This window comes from Ailuropoda melanoleuca, chromosome 7, assembly GCF_002007445.2.
Source record: "Ailuropoda melanoleuca isolate Jingjing chromosome 7, ASM200744v2, whole genome shotgun sequence".
In the NCBI taxonomy this organism is placed as follows: domain Eukaryota; kingdom Metazoa; phylum Chordata; class Mammalia; order Carnivora; family Ursidae; genus Ailuropoda; species Ailuropoda melanoleuca.
Window position 1 is genome coordinate 97,151,150 of NC_048224.1, and position 16,534 is coordinate 97,167,683.

A 16,534-nucleotide genomic window follows, 5' to 3' on the forward strand; every position below is an offset into this window, starting at 1 on the left:
AATTAGCAGTTAATTGTCAATTTCTATTTTGTAGGATGATTCTAATAGGGTAATTGTGGGTGAGGTGTTTGTCTTAATCCTTTCTTTGACCATTGACCATTTTAAGATCTCTTCGGTGAAGGAAGCCAACTCAGGAATCAGCAGAAATGGAGTAAGAATTGGACAAAACTGAAATGGTTGGGGGAAAGAAAGGACTTCAAGCTGTATTCTGCATTGACTATTCACTGATACCATTTTAGTTTTGCTGGTAGTATCCGTCCATAACTTCTTTGTAGTCACAGGATGCCTTATTTCTATTACTATTGCTTCAGTAACAATAGTAACTATAATTTATATATTACCTACTGTGTGCCTGACACTATGCTAAATGTTTCAATTCACATTATCCACTGATCTTGAAAATCAAACCTTTGAGGTATATATTGTAATTCTCACTTTACTAAGGAGAACAGTTGCCTAAATAGTTTGTCCAAAGTCATTGCTAATAAGCAATAGAGAACTTTTCAACTCATGTCCACTTGACTCCAGAGCCCATGTAATTCCAGCTACCATCTGTTCCTCCCTACCCACCAACTTACCCAAGTTTAGGAACTGGCAGAATGAGTAGGTGTCTGAGCCCAGGTTAGTACATAGACGTTGGAATTTTTGGTGTGTAATAAAAAATGCTTTCCTATTTAAAATTCAATGTCTTGCATTATTAGTTCTTAGAATAGATGACTCACTTATTTACTTTAAAATGGCCAGGGATACAAATGGCAGGACAAATAGTTGCTGTTCATGTAGTTTTTCTTAATTTGTGTGAGGATATTGTGTGGTTGTATTTATGGATACAAGGAAAAATATAAGACTAGATGTGATCAGTCTTAAATATGCTAATTATTTATTCTGTGAATATGCATCCACACTATACATAGTAACATTAAAGGAACCTTCACCACACAATCCATCAATATGTAGCTGTCAGTCTGTCAGTTAATTACAATTAATGCAGTTGGCAAGGCGGAACTCCAGTGCATATTAACAATAGTTTGCATTCTTCAGTCATGGCATTTGAGCCATCATAGAGTGTGTGATGAATACACATTAAAAATAATGCATCCTTTTCAGCTAAATAATTTTGACACAGTGATGGCATGTTTTCCCCTCTTTTTCTAAAGTGCTTATATCATTTCTTTCCTCGCTCTGCAAAACAAAAAAGAAATAACTTCCAAAAGAACTAAGAAACTACTGAGTTAATTTCCATGTGCTGCATTGAATGGTGTCCTAAAAGCAGCTTGGGAAAAGTTTCTTGCTGCCTCTGCCCTGATTTCATTTTATTTTTGTCTATAATAGGCTGAAGTACTTATAAGGAAGAGAATTTTGGCAGAAACTTAAGACAGAAATGATTAAAAAGAAATGCTATATATTGACAAATGTTCTCCTCTAAAAGATTTTTTTCATTTTAGTAATCGTATTCACCTAGGCATGGTGGAGATTTTTTTTGCCTAATTATGTGACATCGTGAATTCACAGCCTATGTGCAAGCTCTTACGGGCATAGGCCAATGGGACTGTGAAAGCCCGGATTTGGGAAGGCCCAGAAACTCCCATAGATGGACTCAGAAGCCTCCCTTACTTCAGGGATGCAAAAACCCTCCACAGGATTCTTTTGGTCTTTTGTAAAATGGACTGAGCCAAGCTTTGTAATGTCTCAGGTGTCCTCAGTGCTTCAGAACTGAGCAGCTGCTCCCTCCTCAAGAAACCTTTGCTTTGACTCCCCATGTCAGCTGCTTGAGTGGCTCCAGAGACCATGGCCAGGCGCTATTAAAACTACACCACCCTTCCTAACCTCTCTCCAGTTTTGTTTCAGATTTGGACTTGAAAAAAAAATTGTCTCTCAGAAGGTAGTTCAGAGAGGCGGATTGACTCTGACCCATTTATGTTCTGAGAACTATGTATTCCATGGTTGCTGATGTTCTCATCTAGGCTCAGTTGCCTTTCTGCTCCTGCTCAAGGCAGCCAGCTGCTGTCAGTGAGCTGAAGGCCATTCCGTAGAAATGCTGCTGCTGGGTAATTGCTGGCTTGAGGTCCCTGGCAGCTTGCAGCCACTGTGTCTCGTGCCACCAGAAGCCATTGTTAGGAGGTGACCTGATGCAATTGAGCTGTCAGTATCTTAGTCACCTCCTAAGGAGCACAGCAGAGCTCCTCTAAGTATGTTCCAGTTCTTGCCTTGCATATAGGGCAGAACCGACCCTGACAGTAATGTTCTTTCTAGAAAGGGCTTGACTTGCCAAAGCACTTATTTCCTAGGCTCTTCTCTCTCTTCACTCTCTTCACTCATTATTACATTTCAGTAATAGGCTGAGAATGAAAAAAAATCTAATATAAATTTAGGGCTAATGATTAAAGCACTTTAAAACCTCTACTCATGGAAGAAAATTGCATGTTTGATTTGTCTTAATCCAATGATTAAGTCTTTTTTTTTGAATTATTTAAAACAATATACTCATAAGAATTATTCTCTTTTTTTCCATGTTAAGAACGCTTTACAAGTAAGCCCATTGCATTCCACGAGTTTTCTTGTTAAGGGTTATAACTTACTCTTCTCTTCTAGTCATAGAATGTTTTAAAAACCTTCCTGACAATAAACTAATTTTGTTTTCATGTTGTCAAATTTTTTTTATTTTTTAAAGATTTTATTTATTTATTTGACAGAGAGAGAGACAGCCAGCGAGAGAGGGAACACAGGCAGGGGGAGTGGGAGAAGAAGAAGCAGGCTCCCAGCGGAGGAGCCTGATGTGGGGCTCAATCCCAGGACCCTGGGATCAGGCCCTGAGCCAAAGGCAGACGCTTAATGACTGAGCCACCCAGGAGCCCCTCATGCTGTCAAATGTTTTTGAAAAGACATGTGTATGACAAAGATTATTGTGATTCCTTATTATTAAAAGTGAAAATATAATGGAAGAAAATATCTTTCTATATAGTGACTAAGTTTGGGGGAAAAGCTTGGGTTTCATAAGCAGAGAAAAATGCTATTAAATATCACTTATCTCCTGAAAATTATATTGAGACTAATAAAACATCCATCTAGTGAATTTTTATTTATATCACCTTCAACCATGATCCATGAAAGTTGTTCTTTTCACTAATGATCATTTGTTATTTGTCTGAGTGTAAAGAACAGTATTTTGAGACAGGTCCTGTGAAGTGACCCTTATGTGTGTAATTCAAAGCATGCTATCTTTCCTTCAGTTGTGATTTATCTGTGCCTTGTAATATAGAACAAAGGATATGTTTTAAATTGCATAGCATGAATTATGGTGATCCTTTGGACTAGATTACAACCCAGAAAGAGCATAATTATTCATCATATTGTGTACCCATTTGCTTTATTTCTGCCTTAATCATTTATTTTCACTTTTGGCTTTGTGTGTGCGCGCGTGAATAAAATAAAATCTTGCAGCTTTAGGACTTAATATTTTGACCTAGAACTATTTAGAAATTTCCAAACTGTTAGATCACTATTCTCAAAGCTCTCATGAATTTCCTCCATTTTAGTAGCAGTGGAATAAGAAAACCAGTTCAGTCACGGTTAATTTGGCATTTTTCAAATAGGTAAAAAAGAGAACTAGCTGCCTTGATGCTGCTGATCTATGTCAAGTCTGTATTTTTTTTCCCATCAATTTTTCTATAATAATCATCCAGAATGAAAAAATATCTTGTAGTTTGGAGAGTGCTTATTTTAAACTCAGTATACACCTACTTGCACAAAACAGGCCCTATAGCCTAAGGCTAGGGTACCCTAACATCATCATGCTTCCAGTGCCTTTGAGAGTTTGGAAAAGGCTCAGGTTCATTGTACCTTGAAGCAAATAATTTTTCTTTAAGGTTTTTTATAGCAAATTATTCTTTGTTCATTTCAGTGGAATGTTTTGCAAACCCTAAATCTGGGAGATGAGGGAGGTGGGGGAGATTTCTATAGAAGTTCTATCTATACAGACTAGAAAGATAGAATAAAAGGATAGCCAGTTTTTTTTTTTTTAACTTTGGGCATTTTGTGGTTGGTAATGATCATGGCTGATGGACCCAATCCATTGCATAGACTGACTAATTTAATTCCACTGAAATCAGTGGACGGAATGTACAACGGGTTCATCTTGCATAGGTAGATATGGCCAAAGTCCATTGGCCTTCTTGGAATAATGCAGATGAAAACTAGAAGTGGCATGAAATCTGCATATATGAGAAAGTCATTTTACTTTAGACCTTTAATTGACATTATTAATTTGTAAGGTGTCATTTTTCAACAATTATTTAATTTTTTGTTCTTTTTTTTTTCTGTTTACAGTTGAGAAGCTTTCAGTATTTACTTAGGACACTTGTCTCCCCTCAAACAAACGTTCCACAGGTTAGCTCTGAGAAGCTTACCATCATCTTCATCACTGTAATTCACCAGAGGAGAATTAAACATGACTTTGGACCTTGGAAAAGTGACTATAACTTAAACTTTGTGCTGTGATATTAAACACAGAAAGTCAGTGCAATTATCTTGTAGGCACGCACAGGTAGAGGCAGCCACCAAGTGTGTGTAATGTCTGACCAAGCTATAAATCAGCAAAGCATGACAGGCAATTCCCATTATCAAGAACCTCATGGGGCACCACAGTTTCATTGTGGTGGAATTTTGTTATTTTCGGAACCTTGCTCAAATTGTCCAGTTTTCGAGACTACAAATGACATATGTGGCACCCAGTTTCTCCATAGATAACAAGGCAATAGAAAAGACCTGCCTTCTTAGAAGTAATAAAAGAGTACAGCAAGATTGTTTAGTACAAGATCAGCATATAAAAACCAATTGCTTCCCTATATCCTGGCAATAACCCATTAGGAAGGAAATGGGGTCACAAAAAGATTCTATTCAAAACGGCAACAAAACCTATATAGTATCTGGAGATAATCCTAACAAAGAGTGTAAGTGCTTTAAGGAGAATCAGTCAATGAAAAGGAAACTGTAAGTAATACATTCACCATGATATATTTATATTCACAAAATGTACTATTATATTTCAATGTATTTATGTAAAAGAATAAAAATGGACTGGAAGGATATGCACAGAACTTCTAGTGTCTTGGAAATGAGGGTTGGGACTAGTATTGGAGTGATGGTCAAAGGAGACTTTAGTTTTATTTTTGTGCTAAAAATAAGACGTTTAGTTTTATTTGTGGTTTTCACATTCTTTTACAGAGTGTATTCATATATTATTTGGGTGATAAAAAGTTTAGACATGGAGAAAATATTAGAATAGTAAAAGCAAATAGATCATAACACTGATTTTGTATGCTAAAAATATGGGTGATTCTTTCTTTTTGTAGTTTTCCAAATTTTATTTCCCATTGTCTCATAAAAATAACCTAATACAAACTTAATTAGAGAATATTAGGGGATTAAAAATAGAATGCCAAGCAGAGGAGAAAAGAGCCAGGGGCACAGCAAAACATGCTAGGAAAAATCAAAGCAAAACAATTTAGACACATCAGACCAAGGTTCAGATTCAGCGTTATCACTCTGAAAATCCAGGCAAAATTTTGGTTAGGTTTCCACAGCTAAGTAACTAGAGAAGATGATAGATTTTCAGAAGGTGGGAATCTGAGAATGAGAATCTAAGAAGAGATATGAAAAATTTAGCAGTCTTAATCAAGTTTTCAGCCTAGGGGAAGCTGAATACTTAGGAAATATATATCTTATAACCAGCTTCAGGACCATAAAGATGAAGAATTAACCAAAGTGAGTCATATCAAGATGGATTAAGTGGTATTAGGATTACTCCAGTAGGAGAAGCAAGGCAAGTTAGAATTCCAGCCAGAAGATGATGGCCAATTAATAAAGACTCTCAAATTGTCTGCTCCATTAGGGAGAGCCTATTATTTTCACAGGTGAATAAAACCAGCCTCATGATGGTGGTGGTGACATTTCATTTACATATATATGTATATAAAATTTATATGATGGGTCACACTTATTGAATAACTGTTGTGTCAGACACTGATCTAAGAGTTTGTGTTCTTAGAGCTTGCATTAATTCCTCACAATAATCTTGTATTTACAGATGAGAAAATAGTCCCAGAGAAGTAAGGTAACATGCCAAAGGTCACAGAGCTAATGAATGATATCTGCCTATTATTGAGGTGATTCTGAGCCAGTATGATAACCCTCTGTTAGATGGCTCACTCCTAGAGATGATCTGTTTTATTTCCCCAACATAGTTGATGATGATGATTATACCTCCCTTTTCCACTGTTGTACTTTTTCTGGTAGCTGTCCGATGGAAAAGTGTCCCCTCTAAAAATCTTCCTTCCAATCAGTAAATTATTTGACATCAAGCTTATATGTTTATGGTTGCTTTTCTAGGTTAAATAATTATGGGTAAAAATTCTTAGTTCCATTGATTAATGAGTACCCAGTACCTAGCTGGGCTGCTTTTTCAAGTAGAATTCCATATCTCTGTACCTGATGGAAAGCAGCATCATTATCCAGGACTACTGAGACCATGAATGACCCGGCACTGGGAGGCAAAAATAGAGGGAGGGTGAGGGAAAAGAGACACTGTAATTCACTTGAGCAATGGCAGCAGGAGAGCATAACTGTGACTGGGCAACCTTGAAAAGTACAATATGTTAAAGGAAGTTAGCAATAATACTTTTTTTATTGGACAGCTTTATGTAGGCACTGAAGCGATTGGAATCTGGGGAAGGCAGAGATGAAGCCGAAATGCCCAGGGCTGCGAAGCCTTTTATCGAGTTAGTCAAAATATTAATGGAACTGTTTATGGCTTTGCAGCAAAAGTGGGTTTCATTTCCCTGACGCACGGTGTCCCCTGGGTTTGTCTCATCATCTCTCACTTCTGCCCAGCATCCCTCTCTCTGGTGCTCACCATGAGTAACTGAGTCTTCAGCTTTTCCTCTGCTCTGGCTCCTCCGCTCTGCACCCAGATGGAGCCCTGGAAAATTTTTCGTGGCTTCTACAAGTTGCAATTCCCAGCTAGTTTTAACTGTTCAACTGAGAGTGGAGGCTGAATGTATTTAAAGAGGGATATCAGGGTGCTGAGCTATTTTGTAATCCATCAAAAGCTTTCATTATCACATTATAGATTACTTCAGTTAGAAAGAAACCGTGGCTATGATAAGTAGGGGTTATGGTGAGTCCTGCATCCCTCATCTTCTCCTGTCTGGATGCATTTTAAATATGAGATAGATGATTCCTTTCCATACAGGACAGACATAAAAAAAATCAATAATCAATTTACTTTTACCTGTGCTGCACAAATAATAAAGCCAAAGAATTTCAGCTTTCTTCATATGAGTTTTTCTTTCCCCCGAAGACAAACTTTTATTCCAGAGCTTTTCTTTCAGTACTATAGCAAAAAGTTAGCTTCAAATAGATGCTCATATGTTGTTAATTCCCACTGATCTCATCTTAACAAGCAGGGCTGGTTTTGAGGAGCAACATTATAGCCACTAGCTTGGAGCACAGGGCTAGGGTCTGGAGTGGATCCGGTGGATGGAAGCAGATTGCAGTGGATGAAAAGAGACTGCCAGTATCCAGAGTGAGCTTTCAGAGAGAAGCCAGAGGGCTCCTACTTACCTGTATTTATGAACCCCACATTTATGGACATAGGATTTGGACTTCAGAGAAAATAAAGTCTATCTCATAAAGGGACATTGCTCTAAAAATTCCATATAAAATATACTTTTCATAAGAGCAATGGGAAGTAGACATTGTCTAGAAAATACAATCAGCATATGCAGAAAAAGGGTTTAGCTGAAAATTCAGCAATGAATACAATAATGAGAAGAAGGTATTTTATGATTTTTTTCCACAATTATCCAGTGCTAATTTTGTCTTTGGGTCTCTGAGTTTGATAACTGGTTACCATTCCTGTACTGTGTTGAGTGGAATCTCATTTGCTCAGCATCATTGGGTAATGACATGTTTTGTGTATGTGCATTTCCTAGGTAATTGAAGACCAACATTTTAAGGATACAAACTTCTAAAAAAAGTTTAGGCAAAAATCTTTTCACTTTGTAGTCCTTTAAAGTCGAGTTCACTGAGCGCTGTTTAGCATTTTCTTGACGTCTAAGATTTATCTTGAGAATTTCATTTATCGTATTATGCTGAAATGCAATGGTTTTTCTCTGGCTGTTCGTTTAAAGTGGTTTACAACCTTACTAAATGATGCTGGATTGCTGTGTTTGAGGTCTGCTGCTCCTTTTTACCCTTAGTTCTTCTTTTTTGTCATATTGTAGTGTTATATTTACTATCCTTAGGGTGTTCTCTCTTCTGATTTTTTATTATAAGTTTGCATAAAATGAGAAACCAGATGATGAAGTATATTAGAAGTACAAAATAACAGTAAAGGTAAACGGTTGCCAAGGAACTCTAAATTTAGAGTAAATTTTCAAAAAAAAATATTTATTTATTTATTTATTCATAACACATGGGAAGGGGGAGGGGCAGAGGGAGAGAGAGAGAGGGAGAGAAGCAGATTCCCTGCTGGGTGGGGAGCCCCACTTGGGGCTTGATTTCACACCCTGAGTTCATGACCTGAGCTGAGATCAAGAATTGGATGCTTAACCAACTGGGCCACCCAGGCACCCCTCTAATGAGTAACTTTCATGGTATATGTGTTGTGTGTTTTGTCTTCCACCTGAGCTGAAGGCAGATGCTTAACTGACTGAACCACCCAGGTGCCCCCTTATGATTTTCTTAAATAATACTTTTCTTTTCCCTAGCTTACTTTATTGTAAGAATACAACATAAAAGACATATACAGACTATGTGTTAATAGACTGGTTATGTTATTGGTAAGGCTTCTGGTTAACAGCAGACTATTAATAGTTAAGTTTTTTGAGAGTCAAAAGTGACATATGGGTTTTTGATTGCATGGAGGGTTGGCCCCCCTAACGCCCAAGTTGTTCAAGGACCAACTATGTTTGTTAACAAACTTAGAATTAATGAAGTTGTTAAATGAAATGAAAACACATAATTAACCCCAAAGTTATTAAAAATGTTGATAATGCTACTTTTGGGGTCAAGGGTTAAGATTTATTAGGGAATATACATGTGTGTCAATAAGTGTTATCATAAAAATGAAGGCTAGCTAGTAGTGTAAAGACATAATGTTGAATGAAGGCTACTGCAAATTCTAGAATTATGAGTACTAAAATAATAAAAGCAATTGGAACCAGTAAAGGACTAATTGGTATCAGGACCACTGTGACTTCTCCATTCAAGTAAATTAATAAATGACCTGCTATAATATTTGTTAAATATTACAAATATCAGTCAGTCAGTTGTACAACAAAATCTATGAAGAAAAAGCCTGATAGTTTCAATCATTACTAGTACAGGGTTAAGTGGAATTGATGGTAAAAAGCAAGTTAGTGAGACTGTAGTTTTGTTGCAGAAGCCAGTAATTATTGTCCTTGATTATAATGGAATTGCTTTTCCTAATTTTGTTGAAAGTTCCTTTGCCTCAACCAATGATATTGGTTCATATTGAGGGTCCTTCAGTATTTTTGAGTGACAGAGATGGGCCAGCTCTAGGTTGGGCATACTGTGGATACAATGATGGGTAAGCTAACATAGTATCTGTTCTTAAACTGAAAGCTTCTAAAACAGACCTCTCTCTCTCTCTCTCTCTTTTTCAGTAGGCTGCATACCCAACATAGGGCTTAAACTCATGACCATAAGATCAAGAGTCACATGTTCCACCAACTGAGCCAGTCAGGTACCCTGAAAACAAACAACCTCTTTTATTTTATTTTTTCTAAGATTTTATTTATTTATAAGAGAGGGCACGAGCAGGGGGAATGGCAGGCAGAGGGAGAGGGAGAAGCAGACTCCCCACTGAGCAGGAAGCCCAATGTGGGGCTCGATCCCAGGACTCTGGGATCATGACCTGAGTTGAAGGCAGGTGTGTAACCGACTGAGATACCTAGGCATCCCAACAAACAACTTTCTAAAAAACAACAACATACATGATCCTGCCTCACGCAATGTAACTGTTCTTCATTTATATGAAGTCCTTTCCCCAAAAGGTAAGACTTCAAGTCCCATTAGTCACTACACCATGTCGGTGAAGTTTATTCCTTTTCTAGTTTAGTCACAGTCCTATCTTGATATATTTAACCTGAGGATTAGATTATAAGTTCAACATCAGCAAAAATTATATAAAATGTTAGGGGAAAAAGAGAGAAGGAAGAGAGAACATGGTTAAAAAATGTAATACAGATATTATACATACGATATTGTATATATAAAGAGCAGTCTTTATAGTCTTTTTCTGCAGTTGGCCATGAGGCTATAATTGATACTTATATCTTATTAACTATTTCATCTTCTCTTTTTTTCCAAAGCCAGAACCTAAGTGTTTTGTTTTGTTTGAGTGGGAGAGAGAGAATCTTAAGCAGGCTCCATGCCCAGTGCAGAACCCAACACAGGGCTCGATCTCATGACCCTGAGATCATTACCTGAGCCAAAATCAAGAGTCGGACACTTAACCGACTGAGTCACCCAGGCACCCCACTAAGTTTGTTTTTAATTTTTATTCTTTTTTATTTTTTAAACCTTGGTTAGTTGGGATGACTCCAAACTTAAGTCCTGAGGCACTGGGGACCTTGGTAGCCCTGCTTGTACCGGATTGTTCTATCTTCTGTGAACTCTTATCAGTAGACCTGGCATTATCAGAAAAGGGATGCACTTCCCCACTTCCTTGGTGTAGAACAAAATATAACTCCTTGATGATCAAGAGCTATTATTTCAAACACCACAAAAACCTTCTTCCTCTTCTTTTTCCTATTTGTCTCATGACTTAAACTGCTTAAAATGCTTATAAGGGCCATATGACTGCCTCAACTTCCAGTTCAGTGGAACCAGTAATTTGGTTCCCTCTGGAAGTGTTCCTCCCTGTGTACTAAGATAAATCAGTAAAACCTAAACTTATGTGTTGTGAAACAAAAACTTTTGTTCTGCAATTATATATAACAAGTGCCCTCCCCACCAGATACATGAATTCTATCTCTAGAAGAAACTGTACATATAATGATTGCTGATTCAGAGCATATACCATATCCAATTCTCTAGTAGGAGAACACCCCTACTTTGCAAGATGTTGCCTAGAAGCTGATGCTATAACTGAGTCTTCAAGAAGCAAGTATGTTGTGTGAAGTCACTTGCTGTTGTATGATGCTACATGAAAATATCATAGGTGTCCGCTGATTACCTCACTTTTTTTGGTCATAAAATGCAGTGCTTGGTTCAGAAGCAGAGCTTCTTGCAGTACCGTCAATACTAGAGTAACAATAATGACATTGCAATAAAGGTTTCATAAGCCCCTGGATATTGTTGCTGACGGAACAGTGGTCTTTGTTGGAAGGTAGACAGGTGCTCTCTATGATGACAGTTTACTATAATTATCATGCGGGCAGATGGCTGGATAGTTGTGGAATCTATAGTTGCAAATAGGGCACACAGCAGTTACAGTACCAGATGAACAATGGTGGTAAGAAAACCATGTTGTTGATTCCATCTATTGCATCTACTCATATGACCAAGGCCACTTTTACATGGCCCCACTGATTAAATACCGGGGTAGCACTGAAAATGTGCTGGCATCCACAGAATGGCTCACCCTGTTTACTTGCTTTGTATTTGACCTCTGGTGAATATCTGTATACATACAAATACAGCATAAGAATTTTCACACTTTGTGTCCTTTCTGTGAAGTCCATTCCATCCCTCTTCCCCAGGTCTTTTTGTCAGTAATCTTCTATTCTTATTTTTTCTAAGATCCTTGTTGCTCAGCCAGCTCCGGCTCATCAATCAATGTGGATCCATACTTCATCTCTCTATCTAGAAGAACTGGAAAATTGGCCATAACCCTCAAAAGTTCTTTCCATTCTGATGGTTGCCCTTCACACTGTCTTTCAAAGCCACCAAGAGTGTTGGACTTTGCATCTATATGGCTCTTATTCACATTGCCATTGTTTCTGCAGCCTGTTAGTTTGGTAACTATTGTAATTTGCTGTTTGTTTTAGATTTTTCTATTGTTAATATGGTGGTTGAATAGGGAGGAGTAGATGTTTTTACTTTGCTGTCTTCCTACAAATTGTTATGTTAAATGCAGTATTAAGCTTTTTTTTGTTATTCATTGTCGTTTAAAAGAAGAGTGAAATACATTTATTTCATTTCAGAATCCATTGCACTCTGCCTTACTTAAAGAAGAATTTTGGGAAAATTAAATTTTCTATTTTGAAGGGCTCACAAAATGGGATTCCATTTTAGAATATCTCATAAAATGTCAGCAGAATAAGCCCAGCAAAATGCCCTCCATTTTCTTCAATATAAGTCATACGTCAGGTAAAACGTCTCAGCATATGACAATGTGTTGCAGGAAGATTTTGACCTCCAGTGTGTAGTAGCATTGTGGTCACAGGGATACATTCTAGTTGGTATGGTTTTTCTTATTTGTCAACTATATGACAGCTCCAAATTGTAAAACACATCAGTTAGACTCTGTTTTTAATATGTGGTATTACATGGAAGATACTGGGCTCATGAATTGCATTAAAATCAAAATGGTGTCTTTTAGTCTGTAATACAGATAATCTTACTCTAATGTTGTTTGTTTTATGTTTATTGAGTTGTGTATGTGGCCTTCAGAAAACAACCACTGAACTTTTAAAGGGAAAAAACCAGCTTAATGACGTCTTCTCTTTTGGCAAAGAATTTCTACTTGGCTATCAATTATGAAACATCTTAATAAGCACAATGAGTTTACTGTTGTTTGAATATCCATTCCTTTGTACAGATAGTAGTAAGATGAAGAGATAGACTTTCAATAGTGAAATAAAATTTCAGTAATGAAATAAGCTTGACAATTCCATTCAACTCAGAAGTACATTAAGTGAAATGAACAGTATACAGTTTTTTTCTGCTGAAATGAATGTTTCTCTAATATGGATTAGCTCATATGCACTTGGTAAACAGAGGGGTGATGTCAGCATAACATGGAATGTACGCTATTTTATGTCCCAGCATGTCAATTTTATAGCTATCAGCTGTGAACTTTTTCACAGTTGAGAAGAAAGACTTAACAATTAGAAAGGCTTTAAGAAAATAGCTGAAAAATACTGCAGAAATGACTTCCTTTCCTGCAAGAAAATGCCTTTCTGGTTTAGTAGCTTCAGGAAAGGGGATGATCTCCACTGTGTGAAGCTGTCTGGGGAAGCTGCAAATGCAGAAGCAATGGGTAAGAATGCATTTCTCCAATGTTGAAAAAATTAATGGAGAATAATATACCTGGAATGAACTTTTAATTTTCACATAGTTGGCCTCTATTGGAAATGAATTCTGCAAGGGTTTACATCTCAAAGTAGAAGCACATGCCCAAGGATATAAGATTTAAAGAATGTACTGGGGATGATTTTAGGTGAAAATGCTAGCGGAGGCTTACCTGTGCTAGTGGATTTGTCAGAATTGGGAGTGGTTTTGTCTTTTGGCTACAGAGCCCCGTGGGTTTTGCCTGGTCTGCCACAATCCTATTTCTCTCATAAGAACATGAGGTTTTTCAAAAAGGCATAGTTGGCCATAGAGCAGAAATGCCTCTACTTTGGCTAAGAAGGTTGGAGTAAACCTCTCTTAGTGCAAGGGACAACGATTTCTAAAATGGCAAAACACTATAACCAGTTCATCTTATAAGCTATTATGCAGATAAAATGAGATTACATATATCATTTATAACTTTTAAATCATTTTATTTTCTTGTTAGGAAATCTCTCAAGAGTTAAGAGTCTCTGTTAACCCTGCTTTGTCATTTTTTCTATTCAGCAAACCTCTAGAAAGTACTACCTCTGTGTAAAGCACTGTGCTAGATACTGTGGATAAAGTGAGCAAAACTGCCATGGTCCTGCCCTTGTGGAGCTTACAGTCTGGTGGGGGAGATGGAGTTAAATAGGACAATGACAGAGATGACTGTTTAGTTAAAAGCAATGTAGGAAATGAATATAGAATATACTGAGTGTGTAGTAAAGCGTCTTGATCTTGACTAGGGGTGTTGAGGTAGACTCCTCTGAGGAAGAGCTAATCATGAATTGGATTAACCTGAAAAGGAGTTAGTTAGGTGAGTGCGAGTGTGTATGCACGTGTTCACGTGTGTGCACATGCATGTGTGCATGCACACACATGCAGGCTCATTTCAGACAAGAACACAGGCTTATTGCAGACAGGGAAGCAGTGTGCACAGAGGACTGATGGTAGAGAAGAGGATAGACACTGGAGAGAAGGCTCATCTTCCTGCGGTCCCTGGAAAGGAAGGTATATGACATGCAGGGTCTAGACGTGGCAAAGCCTTGTGGTTCATGGTAGTGATTTTGAGCTTAAACCTAAGAACAGTGGAACTCACTGAAGAATTTTAAGCCATAAAATCCGATTTGTATTCTGAAAAGATATTTCTTGCTGCTGAGAAAAACAGATTATGAAGATGCAAGGAAGTTCTTGTGGAGTCTAGTTAGAAGCTGTTGTAGTACTCCAGAAACTTTTCTTCAAGACTGCCATGCTATCCCTGTCATTTTGGAATAGGATGGTGGCAGGGGAAATGCGGAGATGTAGGAATTTAAGATCTGAAATTGACTGGACAAGCTATATTGGATATAAGGGGTAAGAGGAAGACAAATGAAGATTACATTTACGTTTCTACCTTGAGAAATTGAATTATAGTTGTGCAGTTCATGAAGTTGAACACTGAATTTCTGGGAAAAGATAGTGAATTTAGTCTTGCACATGTGTCTGAGGTACCTTGGATATTTCCAAGTGAAGAAGTTGAACAGCAAGTTGGATATATAGATCTGGAGTTCAAAGAAAGGTTTAACCTGGGTTGGAGTGTGAATTTGCGAACACTTGATCGTTCATTGAATCCATGTGCTCTAATGAGATTGCTGATGGAGATACTTGCAGACTGAGAAAATATAAAAAGGCTCACCTTCAAGGTAACATTAAGAACTAGATAGAGGAAGATGAACCAGCAAAGACTTTGAATGAATAGAGAAATAGGAGGAATGTGTGGCATGACTAGAGCCAAGCAAATTGAGGATTTCAGGAGGACTCATTCTCTTTTCATGCTAATGGGAATAAATGTTTCAAGTAAGAGGGACAGAGAAAAGAATTTATAGTGTAAGTTTCCTGGGTCTTTGTCTCTGTGGATAGAAATTGGCAATGTTTTAAGTTGTATGAGCTCAGTATAGACTTGGTTTCTGACACATATAGAAAATCTACATTTTAACACTTCTGTGAGAATTATGTTCAGTAGGATGGCTTTCTGATAAAATAAGGTAGCTCTTTCAGGTGTTTTATGTATAGCAGGGCTACATTCTATCTGTATGCCTCTCTAGCTGATGCTTATTGTTTTCTTCGTTGTAACCAAGAAACTTAAATATTGAATTATAAGGCCAACCACTATGAACACACATAATATTAGGCATAGAATAAAGATAGAAATATTCAGAAACAAGGAAGAAAATATGTATAGCCATTTTTAAAAAAGATTTTATTTATTTACTCGACAGAGACAGAGATAGCTAGTGAGAGAGGGAACACAAGCAGGGGGAGTGGGAGAGGAAGAAGCAGGCTCATAGCGGAGGAGCCTGATGTGGGGCTCGATCTCGTAATGCTGGGATCACGCCCTGAGCCGAAGGCAGAAGCTTAACCGCTGTGCCACCCAGGCGCCCCTATAGCCATTTTTTTTAAGTAAAAAGTTAATTTTAAAATTATTTAAGTCTCAGGCTGTAAAAATAATCCAGCAAGTTCCCATCTATTCTTTACCCAGTTTTCTCCAATTTCATTTTTTTAATTATAATAATATATTTTTTATTATGTTAGTCACCATACAGTACATCCCTGGTTTTGATGTAAGGTTTGATGATTCATTAGTTGCGTGTAACACCCAGTGCACCATGCAATACGTGCCCTCCTTACTACCCATCAACAGTCTGTCCCATTCCCCCACCCCTCTCCCCTCTGAAGCCCTCAGTGTGTTTCTCAGAGTCCATAGTCTCTCATGCTTCATTTCCCCTTCTGATTACCCCCCTTTCTTTATCCCTTTCTTCTCTTACCGATCATCCTAGTTCTTGTGTTCCATAGATTAGAGAAACCATATGATAATTGTCTTTCTCTGCTTGACTTATTTCACTTAGCATTATCTCCTCCAGTGCCGTCCATGTTGCAGCAAATGTTGAGAAATCGTTCTTTTTGATAGCTGAGTAATATTCCATTGTATAAATGGACCATACCTTCTTCTTATTTTTAATTTTAATATTTATTTATTTATTAAAAGATTTATTTATTTATTTGAATAGAGACAGCCAGTGAGAGAGGGAACACAAGCAGGGGGAGTGGGAGAGGAAGAAGCAGGCTCATAGCAGANCAATTTAGCTATTGTGGATAATGCTGCTATGAACGTTGGGGTGCATATGGCCCTTCTCTTCACTACGTCTGTATCTTT